Consider the following 15,357-nt stretch of genomic DNA (forward strand, 5'->3'; position numbering starts at 1 on the left):
TTAATCTCAAGTATAAACGATACATATTCTGTAGCTTTCATCTGTGTTCTCCCTTTAGTTTATGAGACCTGTTGCTACTAGTTAACCCCAGTCCTACTATTTATGTCATCTCCTACAGGCACTCATTACATAAATATAACTACTAGTTGTATTCCATGCATGTCAGATATAATTGCACACACTGATATATCCACAAGAACCTCACGGAGCAATGTAAAGGCCAATAAACTTGATGTCAATGATACCCAATATGATGGAACATGTAAAGGCAGTTCTTCAGAAGACTTGCAGAAAGATGATGAATCCTCTTCACCCCACAAGGTCCTTGCTCTAACTTGGCCTGTGATATGGGTACAACATGCATATAATGTCCTGGAGTGTATCTACTCTGTTGCAATGCCATGTGCTTAGCATGCTGATCATGCATGTAGATATGTCATGCCTTCCTGTTTTTCAGTACCTATTCCATTCATGATAACATGTTTTCAAATTCAAGTACTGTCATTCTACTCTATCGCAATGCCATCTGCTTAATTTGGACATCATGCTTCTGAATATCTTATGCATTGTTATTCATCAGTATGTACTTCATCTGTCTACCATACCATGTTTTTTTACATTGAAGTGATGTTCTAGTGCTCTGTTGCAATGCCATCTTATTTTCCCAATCATACACGTGTATGTTGCCTTAGTTATTTCTGTATGTATTCCACTAGCATACAGTTTTACATTCAACTAGTGTTATTTTGCTGTGTTGTCCTGTCGTATCCCTAGCTCTTACACCATACTCCCTCTGTCCGGATTACATGTTGCCGAAATGGATAAAAAAAGGATGTATCTAGAACTGAAATACGCCTAGACCCATCCATTTTTTCTAGATGGAGGGAATACATGTCAATATGTCATGCCTTTCTATTCTTCAGTACCTATTCCATCTCTCTGCTGCCGCATGTTTTATAATTAAATCACCATTCTTCTATACAAGGCATGCAAGGGGAAGACGACTATGTTAGAATCTGAAGGGTTACAAACAAGGCCTTTGCAAAAGATCCAAACGCCAGGAGATAATAAACCAACTCCAGTTTTTATAGATACTGCTCCAGCACATAGAAACCCAACTCCTACTGATAATAAGCAGATTCCAGTGGCCAAAGAACTAGTCCGCTCCAGTCCAGCAAAAATATGTCAACTCAATTCTAAGAAGCGTGTGCGTATCCTTGCATCATGAAATTTTATAGCATGCTGATCATATTTTCTACATGTTTCTTACCCATCTCTCTTTTAGAAAATAAGCTTAACAGATAGAAGATTTTCTGCAATGGTATCGTTTATGAGGAAAGATTCTTGCATAAATTCTCTGTGCTCCAATGTAGATGTAAGTACCTGTTGTATATCACTATATTTCTACATCAGTATGTATTTTGTTAATCGGCGTGAATCCAACCTTTCTCTAATCTAAATTTAGTTGTAACAAAATGTATGATTAAAGGCCACAATGTTGATTTTTGCAAGGAAAACTGCCTGGTAGTTTTGCATCCTGAGCTGCATGAGTGTACTATCTCATATCAGTGGGTTTGAATACTTTGGTTCTGCAGTGGGTTTTTTAGTGTTTTTTTACTGTGTTGTCCAGTCGTATCCCTAGCTCTTACATCATACTCCCTCCGTCCAGATTAAATGTCGCAGAAATGGATAAAACTGGATGTATCTAGAACTGAAATACGCATAAACCCATCCATTTATTTCTAGATGGAGTGAATACATGTCAATATGCCATGCCTTTCTATTCTTCAGTACCTATTCCATCTCTGTTGTAGCATGTTTTATAACTGAATCACCATTCTTCTATATAAGGCATGTAAGGGGAAGATGGCTATGTTAGAATCTGAAGGGTTACAAACCAGGTCTTTGCAAAAGATCCCAATGCCAGGAGATAATAAACCAACTCCATTTTTCATAGATACTGCTGCAGCACAGATAAACCCAACTCCCACTGATAATAAGCAGATTCCAGTGGCCAAAGAACTAGTCCGTTCCAGTCCAGCAAAAGAATATCAACTCCATTCTAAGAAGCGTGTGCGTATCCTCGCATCATGAAATTTTATAGCATTCTGATCATATTTTCTACATGTTTCTTACCCGTCTCTCTTTTAGAAAATAAGGTTAAACGATACAAGACTTCCTCCATTGGGATCATATTCGAGGAAAATATCTTGCGGGAATTCTCTGTGCTCCAGTGCTGATGTAAGTACCTGTTGTATATCACTATATTTTTACATCAGCATGTATTTTGTTAATCAGCGTGAATCTAACCTTTATCTGATCTAAAATTAGTTGTAGCAAAATGTTAAAGGCGCCAATGTTGATTTTTGTAAGGAAAACTGCCTGGTAGTTTTGCGTACTGAGCTGCATGAATGTGCTATCTCATATCACGCACATTACTGAATTGTAGTGCTTCTCTGGTTGCCCATTCATTCATTGTGTCAATGTTGCTTTCATATTACCATACCTAGATGATGATAGCTGTGCCATATTGTGTTAATTTGGTGTAGGCTAGTAACGTTCATTGTGTCAATGTTGCTTTCCTATTATCCGACTTGGCCAATGATAGCAATGCTAGTGTGTTAATTTTGTGCAGGCTGCTGAAGATAAGAAGACAAACTCTGAAAACAGCAAGGCAACCCCATTGTTTCTTTCCAGTAAATCTAGGCCAGGTAATATGGAAATAACTCATGGTTAATCTGTTTGGTTCCCGTCCTAATTTATGTTATGATGCAGTGGTCAAGACACTCTCCACTATCAATAATACAAGCCTGCCAAAATCGCCATCTGAATCTGTTTAGTATCCTCTGTCTCGAATGCAACGGAATAAATGTATGTTTGTGAACCAATTAATGGCTGAAGCAATGATGGAAATGGTGGACGAATTAGAGGTGCAGAGTCGTGCGACACAACAACCGATCAATGTTTTTAGAGACAGTGTGGCAAAGCAGCAAGAACTTGCCCACATGCTTATGGGCGTCATCTGTGCTGAGGTTGCAGATTGTGACGTTGTAGATGGTTAGGTGCTGCTCATTTATTTGCACTGGCATCAATCTTTGATTGCCCAGTGGATGTAATTTCTTGTAATATATTCTGGATGTGCAACGTTATTCCCTGTACCGTACCTTTGCTCGTCGTAATGGGCTCAAATTATCTATTTTGGCCTAAAGACATGAACGAACTTTAGTGGGCCCATTAAGTTAATGGGTCATTACTAGGACGAAAGTTAATGGTCGGCCCTCTTACCTCCCGGGTCGTTAACAGGCCGACATCGAAGCGAGCAACAGGTGGGCCCAATTTATTTCACGGGCCGTTAACAGGCCGTTACTAAGTTTGGGCTACATATGGCCCAACTATACTGTAGGCCTTTAGCAGGCCGAAAGAGACAGCGGGCTTGTATTGGACCATGAAGAGCATGGGCCGCTAAGAGGCCGAAAGTTAGGTCGTATTGTAAATGGCCCAACTATGTTGTGGGCCTTTAGCAGGCCGAAAGAGAAACCGGGCTGGTATTGGACCATGAAGGGCATGGGCCGTTAAGAGGCCAAAACTAAGGTCCGACTACAAATGGCCCAACTCATTTATGGCCCGTTAACAGGCTGAAAGGCACACAGGGCCGGGAATTGGCCCAACACTTAAATGGGTCGCTAAAAGGCCAAAACTCAGGTCCGACTACAATTGGCCCAACTGATTTATGGGCCGTCAACAGGCTGAAAGTGACACCGGGCTAGAAATTGGCCCAACACTTAAATGGGATGCTAAAATGCCGAAACTCAGGTCCGACTACAAATGGCCCATCAGATTTATGGGCCGTCAACAGGCTGAAAGACACACCGGGCCGGAAATTAGCCCAACATTTAAATGGGTCGCTAAAAGGCCGAAAGATGTACATCCTGAAAATTGGCCCATCCATTAAATGGGCCGTTAACAGGCCGAAATCTCATCGGGCCGATATTGAGCCCAAATATATAGCGGGCTGTTAACGGGCTCGAACTGACGATGGGCTGCAATGGTGTCAAATCTTTAACGGACCGAATTGGCACATCTTGTATGGGCCGTGGGCTTAAATGGACCTGACACAAGTAGGCCTTATATGGGCCGGCCTGCTAATTTTTACTGGGCCGACCTTTTTCACCGGAATGGGCCACTATTGGGCCGTGCCACGTGTCGACCTATCATAGGCGCCTCCTGTCCAATGAGTGGATGACATCTGTCCCAACGATGAGCCGGCACGTGTTTCCTCTAGCCAATGATGATTTTACACGTGGAAAATCCCCATTGGTCGGGGCTGTTAACGGGTTATCGGATCCAAAACCCGACCCAATAGCTTAACGGCGTTCCGTTACGGTGGATGCCACGTGTCGGTCACCCTTGACGAAAGCACTTCTGTGACGCGCGATTTATCGTCATGGAAGTGGACACTTCCGTGATGATAATTTTGGTAATGTCATGGAACACTTCTATGACAGCACAGGTATGACTATCTTGATTCTGTCATAAATTTGTCATGGATGTACATGCATGAAAAAAACGCGACCTACTATGACAAACACGTATCATCACAGAAGTGTAATTTTTTAGTGCAAACTCAACTTCCGGCTTTCAAGACTGCCCCTGGGTAAAGATGATTATCCTTCTTCTGCATCTTTATGTCTGTATCATTATACTGACTCATCAAATTCCTCTTAGTGGTCAAGCAAAACCCAAGAAGGCCATAGTGGTTAAGCCGACTGAAAATCCGGATGCCGCTGAACAGGCACTGCCAACTCCTGCCCTAGGAGAACCTGAAGCACCAGAAGACCCTACTGTCAACGTTCGAATAGATCCTCCTGAGCCGTCTATTGACGAAACTGTTCTCAACCCATCTAATATTGAACCGTCAAGCTCATCTAACTCGCCGGCGACTTACGATAGTTAAGTTTTAATCACTGGTAGTAGATTTGTTGAACCGGGCAATCCAACTGTGCTAGCCAGACACTCTGCCAAGCAAGAGGCTTTGGAAAAGCAAAACGTGTGGTTTGACATCTCTCACTATGCTCACCTGAGTATTAGTGATGTGCTATCTGGCTACCTTAGTCATGTGCATTCCAGCCATGACTCTGAAATTGAGATGGTCAAACAGCTGCAACTGAAATATGAGGTATGTTCTCCGGCTTAAGAAGAAAAACTTTCTGAATATCATGCATTAGCCCCCAAGTGCCAAGCGTTGTTACCTATAAAACACTTGGGACTTTTTTTAGAAGAGTCACTTCTGCATTTAAAAATTGCTTTGGCAAACATTAACCCCCAAGTGCCGAGTGGTGTTGCTTTGCAAAGCACTTGGGACTTTAATTATTATGACTTTTTATTGGAATAAACTTTGACACACCTGTACATGTCTGCAGACTGCCATAACTGGCTTGGATTCTCAACTGGCTGATGCGAAAACCCGGTTGGCGGCTCAAGAGACTGAGATAAAGAATACCGAATCCAAACTCCGGTTGAGCCTATCTGAAGCAGAGAAACCGAAGACCAGTTTTGGTGTAGAGAAAAAATCTTGGGCCGATGAAAAAACCTTGCTGACACAGCATGCTGAAACGGCCGAGGAGGCTCTCCAAGAGGTTACCGCTGAACTCACCATTTTAAAAAGCCGTGTGTCTCAGATGGTCTCTGCAATCTTTGGTGAGTTCTCATATTATTTACTTAAACTCTATTTGCGCCATCATAATGTAAGCCGCCTGCTTAACCTTTTAGAATACCTCATAGGTCCACGGAGCAGCAATCTGAGCCAAAACAGCCTGATAAAGCTCAAGGCGGTTTACACCCTGGTGGAGCAACTTTATACTAGAGCCCAACGGGCTCTTGCGATTATCTCCCCAGCCAACCAAGGACCAAACCTTTTGAGTGATGTCTTGAAGAAGTTATCTATCTTACCCACCAGATTCCAAGAAGTCAAGCGGTCTTGTGCGAGAGACGGAGCCCTAACTGCTCTAAGACACTCCAAAGCCTGGGTGCCGGAGCTAGACCCGGCGGATGTAGCCAAGGGGTATCCCATCTTTAAGGAAGACGGGACTCCGTTTGACCAAGAAGATTTTGCTGCTTGCGTGAAGGAAATTCATCCTCATGCTACCATCCTTGGCGACGAGACCAATGTTGATAAGTATCAGCCGGGTTTTGATGCTGAAAATAAAAAGATGGTGACTCCTTCGTATAAAGTGACAGATCTAATCCCGCCGGTTCGCCAACACACCTTTGCCCCAGAAATTGACCCATCTTGTCTAATTGATGATGAGGTTGAGTTCGTTGCTCTTCATGGCTTTGATTGGTCCAAGCCCAGTTTCCAAACGGTGGAGGAAGATGAACCGGCGAGGGAGGAGTTGTAACCATCCAAATAATTCAGCCAAGATTTAATGAACCGGCTTTAGCTTAACATCTTCTTAGTTGAAAAACAGTATTAACCTTTTGGGCTCCAAACGCCTTGTAATAGTCTAGCTTAAAACTTTCATGTTCTGCCTATGCCATCGTGCATATCATACTGCGTACAACACTTTCAACCATCATGTCAATATATGCTTTACATCCTTTATCATATCTGTAGCGTTTGAATCTGTTCCTGTATGTAAAGGATGCAAAACTGTCCTAGCGTTTTGTCGCTGGACAGGTCAAAAACACCCAATACATAACTATGAAATTAACATAATGGTAGAATCAAGGCTATATGTAAGGATAAATAAGGCTGGAAAGTATTTGATTAAAGAAAACACAGATAAGTCTGTTTATGAATTTTAAACGACAATATCATACCTGTGTTCTTGAATCTGGACTACCGGCTTATGTGACCCGAACAGTAAGGGTAATTACCCCATCTTTAGAAGGCAATACTTCCATAAGTATGATGACTGTTATACACTGGTAATTTATTGTCAAAAACCAAGCCGATTTAAATTGAAACCATACTTACAGTTAGATTTAGACAACAAAAAACTGAAAAAAACAAAAGATTGTCTTTCAAACAATGTAAGTCAAATACCAAGAAAAAATTTGGAGGCTTCTGATTCGAATACGATCAGTAAACCGGACCAAAGGGGTTAAGCTAGGATTCGAATACGATCATGTAGCCCCCAGTGGTTGTGGCGTTGCGCCGATTAAGAGGGTACCGACAGCTATGTTCTCTTTGGTTCGAATACGACCTATGTTTGAACAGGAAGCCCCCAAATGACCTTGAGAGGTTTTTAACGACCCTGATTCGAATACGATCCAAGTCGGACCCAAAAGGGGTTAAGCTATGATTCGGATACAATCAAGAAGCCCCCTAGTGAGTTTGGCTTTGCGCCGATCAAGAGGGTAATGACAGCTATGTTCTCTTTGGTTCGAATACGACATATGTTTGAACAGGAAGCCCCCTAGTGATCATGAGGTTTAACGGCTAGATTCAAATACGATCATGAGCCGGCCCAAGAGGGTTAAGCTAGATTCGAATACGACCAGCCCCCAATTGGTCATTTTATACTTAAAATAACAAAGACATGTGATCATTAAGGATAAAAAGGATAGAGGTCCTGCTTTATTACTTATCATAATATATACAACGTCAAAGTATGTACATTATGAGAGTCGGTGGCTCAAGTGTAGTAAGGCCGAAGATGAGCAATATTCCACGGCCGGCGGGTCTCCTCCTCCGACTTACGTGAGTCTTTGTGCTCTCGAACATCGATAAGGTAGTATGACCCATTATTCCAGTTCTTGCTGACCACAAAGGGTCCTTTCCAAGGTGGGGATAGCTTGTGCGCATCAGACTGATCCTAGATGAGCCGGAGCACCAAATCACCTTCTTGAAAGGTTCTTGACTTAACCCGGCGGCTGTGATAACGGCGCAGGTCCTGTTGGTAAATCGCTGAGCGGGCTGATGCTAAGTCACGCTCTTCATCTAATAGGTCAAGTGCACCCTGACGGGCTTGTTCGTTACCAGCTTCAATGTAAGCCGCCACTTGGGGTGAGTCATGACGGATGTTACTGGGCAGGACTGCCTCTGCTCCATAAACCATGAAGAAAGGCGTATAACCCATAGACCTGTTAGGGGTAGTATTGATGCTCCATATCACAGAGGGTAACTCTTCCACCCAACAACTCGGCGTCCATTGTGAAGGGACCATAAGCCGGGGGTTTATACCTTTCAGGATTTCCTGATTGGCTCTTTCAACTTGACCATTGGATTGGGGGTGAGCTACTGATGAAACATGAAGCCGCATATGTTCCCGTTGATAGAATTCTTCCATAGCTCCTTGGTACAGGTTAGTACCATTGTCAGTAATAATGTTGTGTGGAAAGCCAGAACGAAAGATCACTTTCTTCATGAATTGAACCACCGTGGCCGCGTCACACTTACTAACCAGCTCTGCCTCAACCCACTTTGTGAATTTGTCCACTGCCACCAAAAGGTGCGTCTTTTTATCTTTGGATCTTTTGAAAGGTCCAACCATATCAAACCCCTAGACTGCAAACGGCCAAGTAATTGGAATCATCCGTAATTCCTGAGCCGACACATGCGTCCGTCGTGCGAATTTTTGACACCCATCGCACCTACTGACCAGATCCTCCGCATCGGCGTGAGCCGTTAGCCAGTAACAACCATGACGGAAAGCCTTGGCCACAAGAGACTTTGAACCGACATGATGGCCACAATCTCCTTCATGGATCTCACGGAGAATTTCTTGACCTTCTTCAGGAGAGACACAATGTTGAAACGCTCCGGTGACACTGCGATGATACAACTCACCATTGGAAATTGTCATCGACTTAGACCACCGGATTATCTGTCTAGCCAAGGTCTCATCCTCCGGAAACTCGCCCCGGGTCATATAAGCCAAATACGTCACTGTCCAATCTGGAATTACATGAAGAGCCGCCACCAATTGTGCTTCCGGGTCTGGAACAGCCAAGTCTTCCTCTGTAGGCAACTTGACAGAAGGGTTATGCATAACATCTAAAAAAGTGTTAGGCGGCACCGGCTTACGCTGAGATCCCAACCGGCTTAAAGCATCAGCTGCTTCGTTCTTTCTACGGTCAATGTGCTCCACTTGATAACCCTTGAAGTGTCCAGCAACAACGTCAACCTCACGGCGATAAGCCGTCATGAGAGGATCCTTGGAGTCCCACTTTCCTGATACTTGCTGAGCCCCCAAATATGAGTCACCAAGGCACCTTACCCGGCTTAAACTCATTTCTTTATCCATTCTAAGACCATGGAGTAAGGCCTCATAATCAGCTGTGTTGTTAGTACATGGAAACATCAACCGCAACACATAACAAAATTTGTCACCTCGAGGGGAAGTTAACACAACTCCAGCCCCCGAGCCTTCCAATTGCCTGGACCCATCAAAATCAATCGTCCAATATTTGTTGTCTGGCTTCTCTTCAGGTATCTGCAACTCCGTCCAATCGTTAATGAAGTCCACCCGTGCTTGAGATTTGATGGCAGTACGTGGCACATATTTTAAACCATGAGACCCAAGTTCAATGGCCCACTTGGCGACTCATCCCGTGGCTTCTCTATTTTGAATAATATCTCCTAAAGGAGCAGAGCTAACCACAATGATAGGATGACCCTGAAAGTAATGCTTAAGCTTCCGGCTCGCCATGAACACCCCATAAACAAGTTTCTGCCAATGTAGATATCTCTGTTTGGACTCAATGAGCACCTCAGTGACGTAGTAAACCGGCCGTTGAACCGGATATTCCTTGCCAGCCTCTTTGCGCTCTACAAGAATGGCCACACTGACGGCACGTGTGTTAGCAGCCACATATAACAACAGTGGCTCCTTATCAACGTGAGCAGCAAGAGCCGGCGGCTCAGCAAGCTGTCTTTTCAGATCTTCAAAGGCAGAGTTAGCAGCATCACTCCAGACAAAATCATCCGTCTTCTTCATCATTTGATATAACGGCTTAGCCTTCTCACCTAACCGGCTTAAAGCTGCAAGACAACCCGCCAGCCGCTGAACGTCATTGATGCACGCCGGCTTAGCCAAAGACGTAACCACCTTGATTTTCTCCGGGTTAGCCTCAATGCCTCTGTTAGGCACCAAAAAACCCAAATGCTTGCCCTCCGGCACTCCAAAAACGCACTTGGCCGGGTTAAGCATCATCTTGTAGACCCGGAGATTATCAAAGGTTTCCTTCAGATCATCTATCAAGGTTTCCTTCTCTCTGGATTTCACCACTATATCGTCCAAATAAGCATGAACATTACGCCCAATCTGATTGTGAAGACAGTTCTGCACACACCGCTGCTAAGTCGCCTGGGCACTCTTAAGCCCAAAAGGCATGGACACATAGCAAAAGGCTCCAAATGGAGTAATAAAAGATGTCTTCTCCTAGTCCTTAACCGCCATCTTGATCTGATGGTAACCAGAATAAGCACCCAAAAAGCTCAAACGCTCACAACGTGCCATAGCATCAATGATTTGATCAATACGAGGGAGAGCAAAAGGATCAGCCGGACAAGCTTTGTTTAAGTCCGTGTAATCCACACACATACGCCAGGTGCTGTTCTTTTTAAGCACGAGCACCGGGTTAGCCTTCCACTTTGGATGAAAGACTTCAATAATGAACCTGGCTGCCAAAAGCCGGGCCACCTCTTCTCCAATAGCCTTGCGCCTTTCCTCGTTGAACCGCCGAAGAAACTGCCTGGCCGGCTTAAACTTTGGATCAATATTGAGAGTGTGCTCAGTGAGTTCTCTCGGTACACCCGGCATGTCAGAAGGCTTCCATGCAAAGATGTTCCGGTTCTCACGGATGAACTCGATGAGCGTGCCTTCCTATTTGGGATCCAAATTAGCACTGATAATAAATTGTTTGGATGAGTCGCCAGGCACAAAATCAATCATCTTGGTATCGTCAGCTGACTTAAACTTCAGCGCCGGCTCATGTTCAGTAGTTGGCTTCTTCAAAGATGTCATGTCTGCCGGGTCAATGTTGTCTTTGTAGAACTTTAACTCCTCCGTCGCGCAAACAGATTCCGCGTAAGCAGCATCAACTTCCTCACACTCTAAGGCTATCTTCCGACTTTCATGTGTTGTGATAGTACCTTTATAACCCGGCATGTTGAGCTGCAGATAAACATAACACGACCGTGCCATGAATTTTGCATAAGCCGGTCGTCCAAACAGGGCGTGATACGGGCTCTTGATTTTGACCACCTCAAAGGTTAACTTCTCAGCCCTGGAATCATGCTCATCTCCAAAAGCTACCTCCAGCTCAATCTTACCCACCGAGTATGCCGACTTACCAGGCACCACTCCATGAAAAGCAATGTTGGACGTCTTAACACTTTTGTCAGTCAACCCCATGCGACGGAACGTCTCATGATAGAGGATGTCGATGCTACTGCCTCCATCCATGAGTACTTTAGTGAATTTATATCCACCAACCTGAGGCGCCACCACCAAAGCCAGATGACCCGAATTGTCAACCCGGGGAGGGTGATCCTCCCTACTCCATAGAATAGGCTGCTCAGACCATCTTAAATAACGAGGAACCGCTGGCTCAACAGCGTTGACCACTCTCTTATGAAGTTTCTGGTCCCTTTTGCATAAACTAGTGGTGAACACATGATACTGCCCACTACTTAGCTGCTTTGGGTTACTCTGAAACCCGGATTGCTACTGCTGCTGACCTCCTTGGCCAGATTGCTGATTATAACCACCTTGATTACCTTGAGGGCCCTGGCCATGAAAACCGCCACCGCCTGAATTGCTGCCCGGGCCATGAAAACCGCCACCGCCTGAGCCGCCGCCAGGTCCATGATTACCGTTGAACATGTTAGAATTCTTGAAAGCATTCATGATTGTACAGTCTTTCCATAGATGTGTGGCCGGCTTCTCCCGGGTGTCGTTTCTTGGACAAGGTTCATTTAGCAACTGCTCGAGGGTGGGACCTGACCTGCCTTACCAAGGAGGTGGCCTCCCCTTATTTCGTTGATTGTTGCCTTGCGCATTCGCCACAAACTCCGAGCTGCCGTCAGCCTTACGTTTATTATTACCTCCTTGATTTGTCGGGTTATGCTGTAGACCCTTAGCGTTGCCGTTCTTCTTTCCCTTCCCTGTCTTCTCTTCATCAGACGCAGGATCCTTGGTACTATCTGAATGGGCATATTTGACTAGAGCCGCCATCAGCAGGCCCATGTCATTACAATCGCGCTTGAGCCGTCCTAGCTTCTGTTTCAGAGGTTTAAAATGGCAAATTTTCTCCAACATTAAGACCGCGGAGCCGGCATCCATTTTATCAGACAAATGTATTATTTCCTTCACCTGGTGCACCCAATGGGTCGTGGACTCACCTTCTTCTTGCTTGCAATTAGTCAAGTCCACAATCGACATGGGCTACTTGCATGTATCTTTGAAGTTTTGAATAAACCGGGCCTTTAACTCGGCCCGGGAACCAATGGAATTAGGGGGAAGTCCCTTTAACCAAGTGCGGGCCATTCCATCCAGCATCATAGTGAAGTATTTAGCCATTGCTGTGTCACTGACCTCCAGCAATTCCATGGCCATGTCATAACTTTCAATCCATGCCCCGGGCTGTAAGTCGGCTGTGTAATTAGGCACCTTCCGAGGCCCCTTGAAATCCTTTAGCAAACACTCATTACGCAGAGCCGGCACCAAGCAAGGGACACCTCCTGTTCTTGTGGCCACACCTGCTTCAACAGAGGTCGTCGAATAAACCAGAAAAGCTTGGTGAGCTGCCTGCTCAGCTGCCTGTTGAACCGCCCGCTCAGCCTCTTGGCGGATCCTATCCTGGTCAACCAAGTTAAGAGCTCCATCACGCGCCGGGTCATGCCTGCGCGGCTGGTTACGGCGCTGGGCGTTGCTTGACACGGCTGCTAAATTCATATGCCTGCTATAGCTCGGGCTCTGGCTTGGGCGAGGGGTTGAATGAATCCTGTCTCGACTATAAGAGTATGCCTCCTGCTGTGCCAGAGCCGTCTGAAGAAGTTCTCTGACCCTTCGTGTTACAATCGCTGTCGGGGAGTCGCCCTCCATCGGGAGAGCCGGCAAACACGCTGATGCAGCGATCAGATTCTCCAGAGGGTTAGAAAAATGACCCAGTGGTGTCGGTTTATATTGAGGCGGAGTGGTATTCACATGAGGGGGTTCCATAGTCCGTGGCTGAACCGGCGCCCCAGCCCCGGGTGTTGCAATCCGGTTCACCTCTAGCGGGTTTCTAGTACCTGCCCCGGGTGTGTGGAAGAGGTTCCTAGGATCGTAAGTCAGAGGCAGACGTGACTGAGTCTTCTGGTGCCTTCTCCTCATGACCTCGTTTGATGCGTTTAGGTCCATCGTGAGCCGAAAAGCCTCTGATTGAAGCTGCTGAGCTCTAGCATCCAGAGGCGCCCGCTCCACAGCCATCCTGCCGTCCTCCGCCGCTAAGTTTTCCTTAGCCTGTGCTACCTCCTCACGTAGTCATGCCACCTCCGCATCGTGCTGAGCCTGATCTGCCGGATCAACCACAGCAGTTAACAGGGTCGTCATCTAGTCCATGAGATCCATCAGCACCTGAGCCCGCGGGCGCGCGGGGCCTCCTGCCCCGGCCGCTGCTGACCCGGTGGTTATTTGTGCCGCAACCATAGAGTTTTGAGCAGGCTGTGTGCCACTCATGAAGATCCCCGCTCTATTCGGCGGCTCAAAGGGGTCCGGAATACTGCTGCCATTGGAACAACCCCCAAGCCCGCCATCTTGTAGTTGATACAATGAATCTGTCTCGCCTGTGGATGACTCACCCTCAGAGTAGATGGATGTCTCACTGCCACCCACAGATCCTTCAAAAAGCTCCCCTCCATAGATGCAACCCACAAGGCACGCCTCACGGTAGGCTAAGTCCGGGCGAGTATCGCACGCTGAGCCGTCTCGATGAGGTCGGTGCAGATGTCCGGCTCAGGGCCCGACTCGCCGATCCGGCCGATGAAGACATGGATGATAACCCACAAGTATAGGGGATCGCAATAGTTTTCGAGTGTAAAGTATTCAACCCAAATTTATTGATTCGACACAAGGGGAGCCAAAGAATATTCTGAATTATTAGCAGCTGAGTTGTCAATTCAACCACACCTGGAAACTTAATATCTGCAGCAAAGTGTTTAGTAGCAAAGTAATATGATAGTAGTGGCAATGGTAGCAAAAGGTAACAATAGTAAAAGTAATGTTTTTGGTATTTTGTAGTGATGATAGCAATAACAACGGAAAAGTAAATAAGCGAAGAACAATATATGGAAATCTCGTAGGCAATGGATCGGTGATGGAGAATTATGCCAGATGCGGTTCATCATGTAACAATCATAACCTAGGGTGACACAGAACTAGCTCCAGTTCATCAATATAATGTAGGCATGTATTCCGAATATAGTCATACGTGCTTATGGAAAAGAACTTGCATGACATCTTTTGTCCTACCCTCCCGTGGCAGCGGGGTCCTAATGGAAACTAAGGGATATTAAGGCCTCCTTTTAATAGAGTACCAAAACAAAGCATTAGCACATAGTGAATACATGGACTCCTCAAACTATGGTCATCACTGGTAAGTATCCCGATTATTGTCACTTTGGGGTTAACAGATCATAACAAATAATATGTGACTATAGACTTGCAAGATAGGATCAAGAACTCTCCTATATTGATGAAAACATAATAGGTTCAGATCTGAAATCATGGCACTCGGGCCCTAGTGACAAGCATTAAGCATAGCAAAGTCATAGCAACATCAATCTCAGAACATAGTGGATACTAGGGATCAAACCCTAACAAAACTAACTTGATTACATGATAGATCCCATCCAACCCATCACCGTCCAGCAAGCCTACGATGTAATTACTCACGCACAGCGGTGAGCATCATGACATTGGTGATGGAGGATGGTTGATGATGATGATGGCAACGGATTCCCCTCTCCGGAGCCCCGAACGGATTCCAGATCAGCCCTCCCGAGAGGTTTTAGGGCTTGGCGGCAGCTCCGAATCGTAAAACGCGATGAATTCTTCTCTAATTTTTTTCTCCCCAAAACCAAATATATAGAGTTGGAGTTGAGGTCGGAGGAGCTCCAGGGGGCCCACAAGGTAGGGGGGCGCGCCCTAGGGGGGAGGCGTGCCCCCCACCCTCGTGGACAGGTGGTGGGCCCCCTGGCCTTCATCTTTTGCAAGGATTTTTTTTATTATTTCTAAAAAGTTATTCCGTGAAGTTTTAGGTCATTCCGAGAACTTTTGTTTCTGCACATAAATAACACCATGATAATTCTGCTGAAAACAACGTCAGTCCGGGTTAGTTCCATTCAAATCATGCAAGTTAGAGTCCAAA

This window comes from Triticum urartu, chromosome 2 (genome assembly GCF_003073215.2).
Source record: "Triticum urartu cultivar G1812 chromosome 2, Tu2.1, whole genome shotgun sequence".
NCBI classification, from domain to species: Eukaryota; Viridiplantae; Streptophyta; class Magnoliopsida; order Poales; family Poaceae; genus Triticum; species Triticum urartu.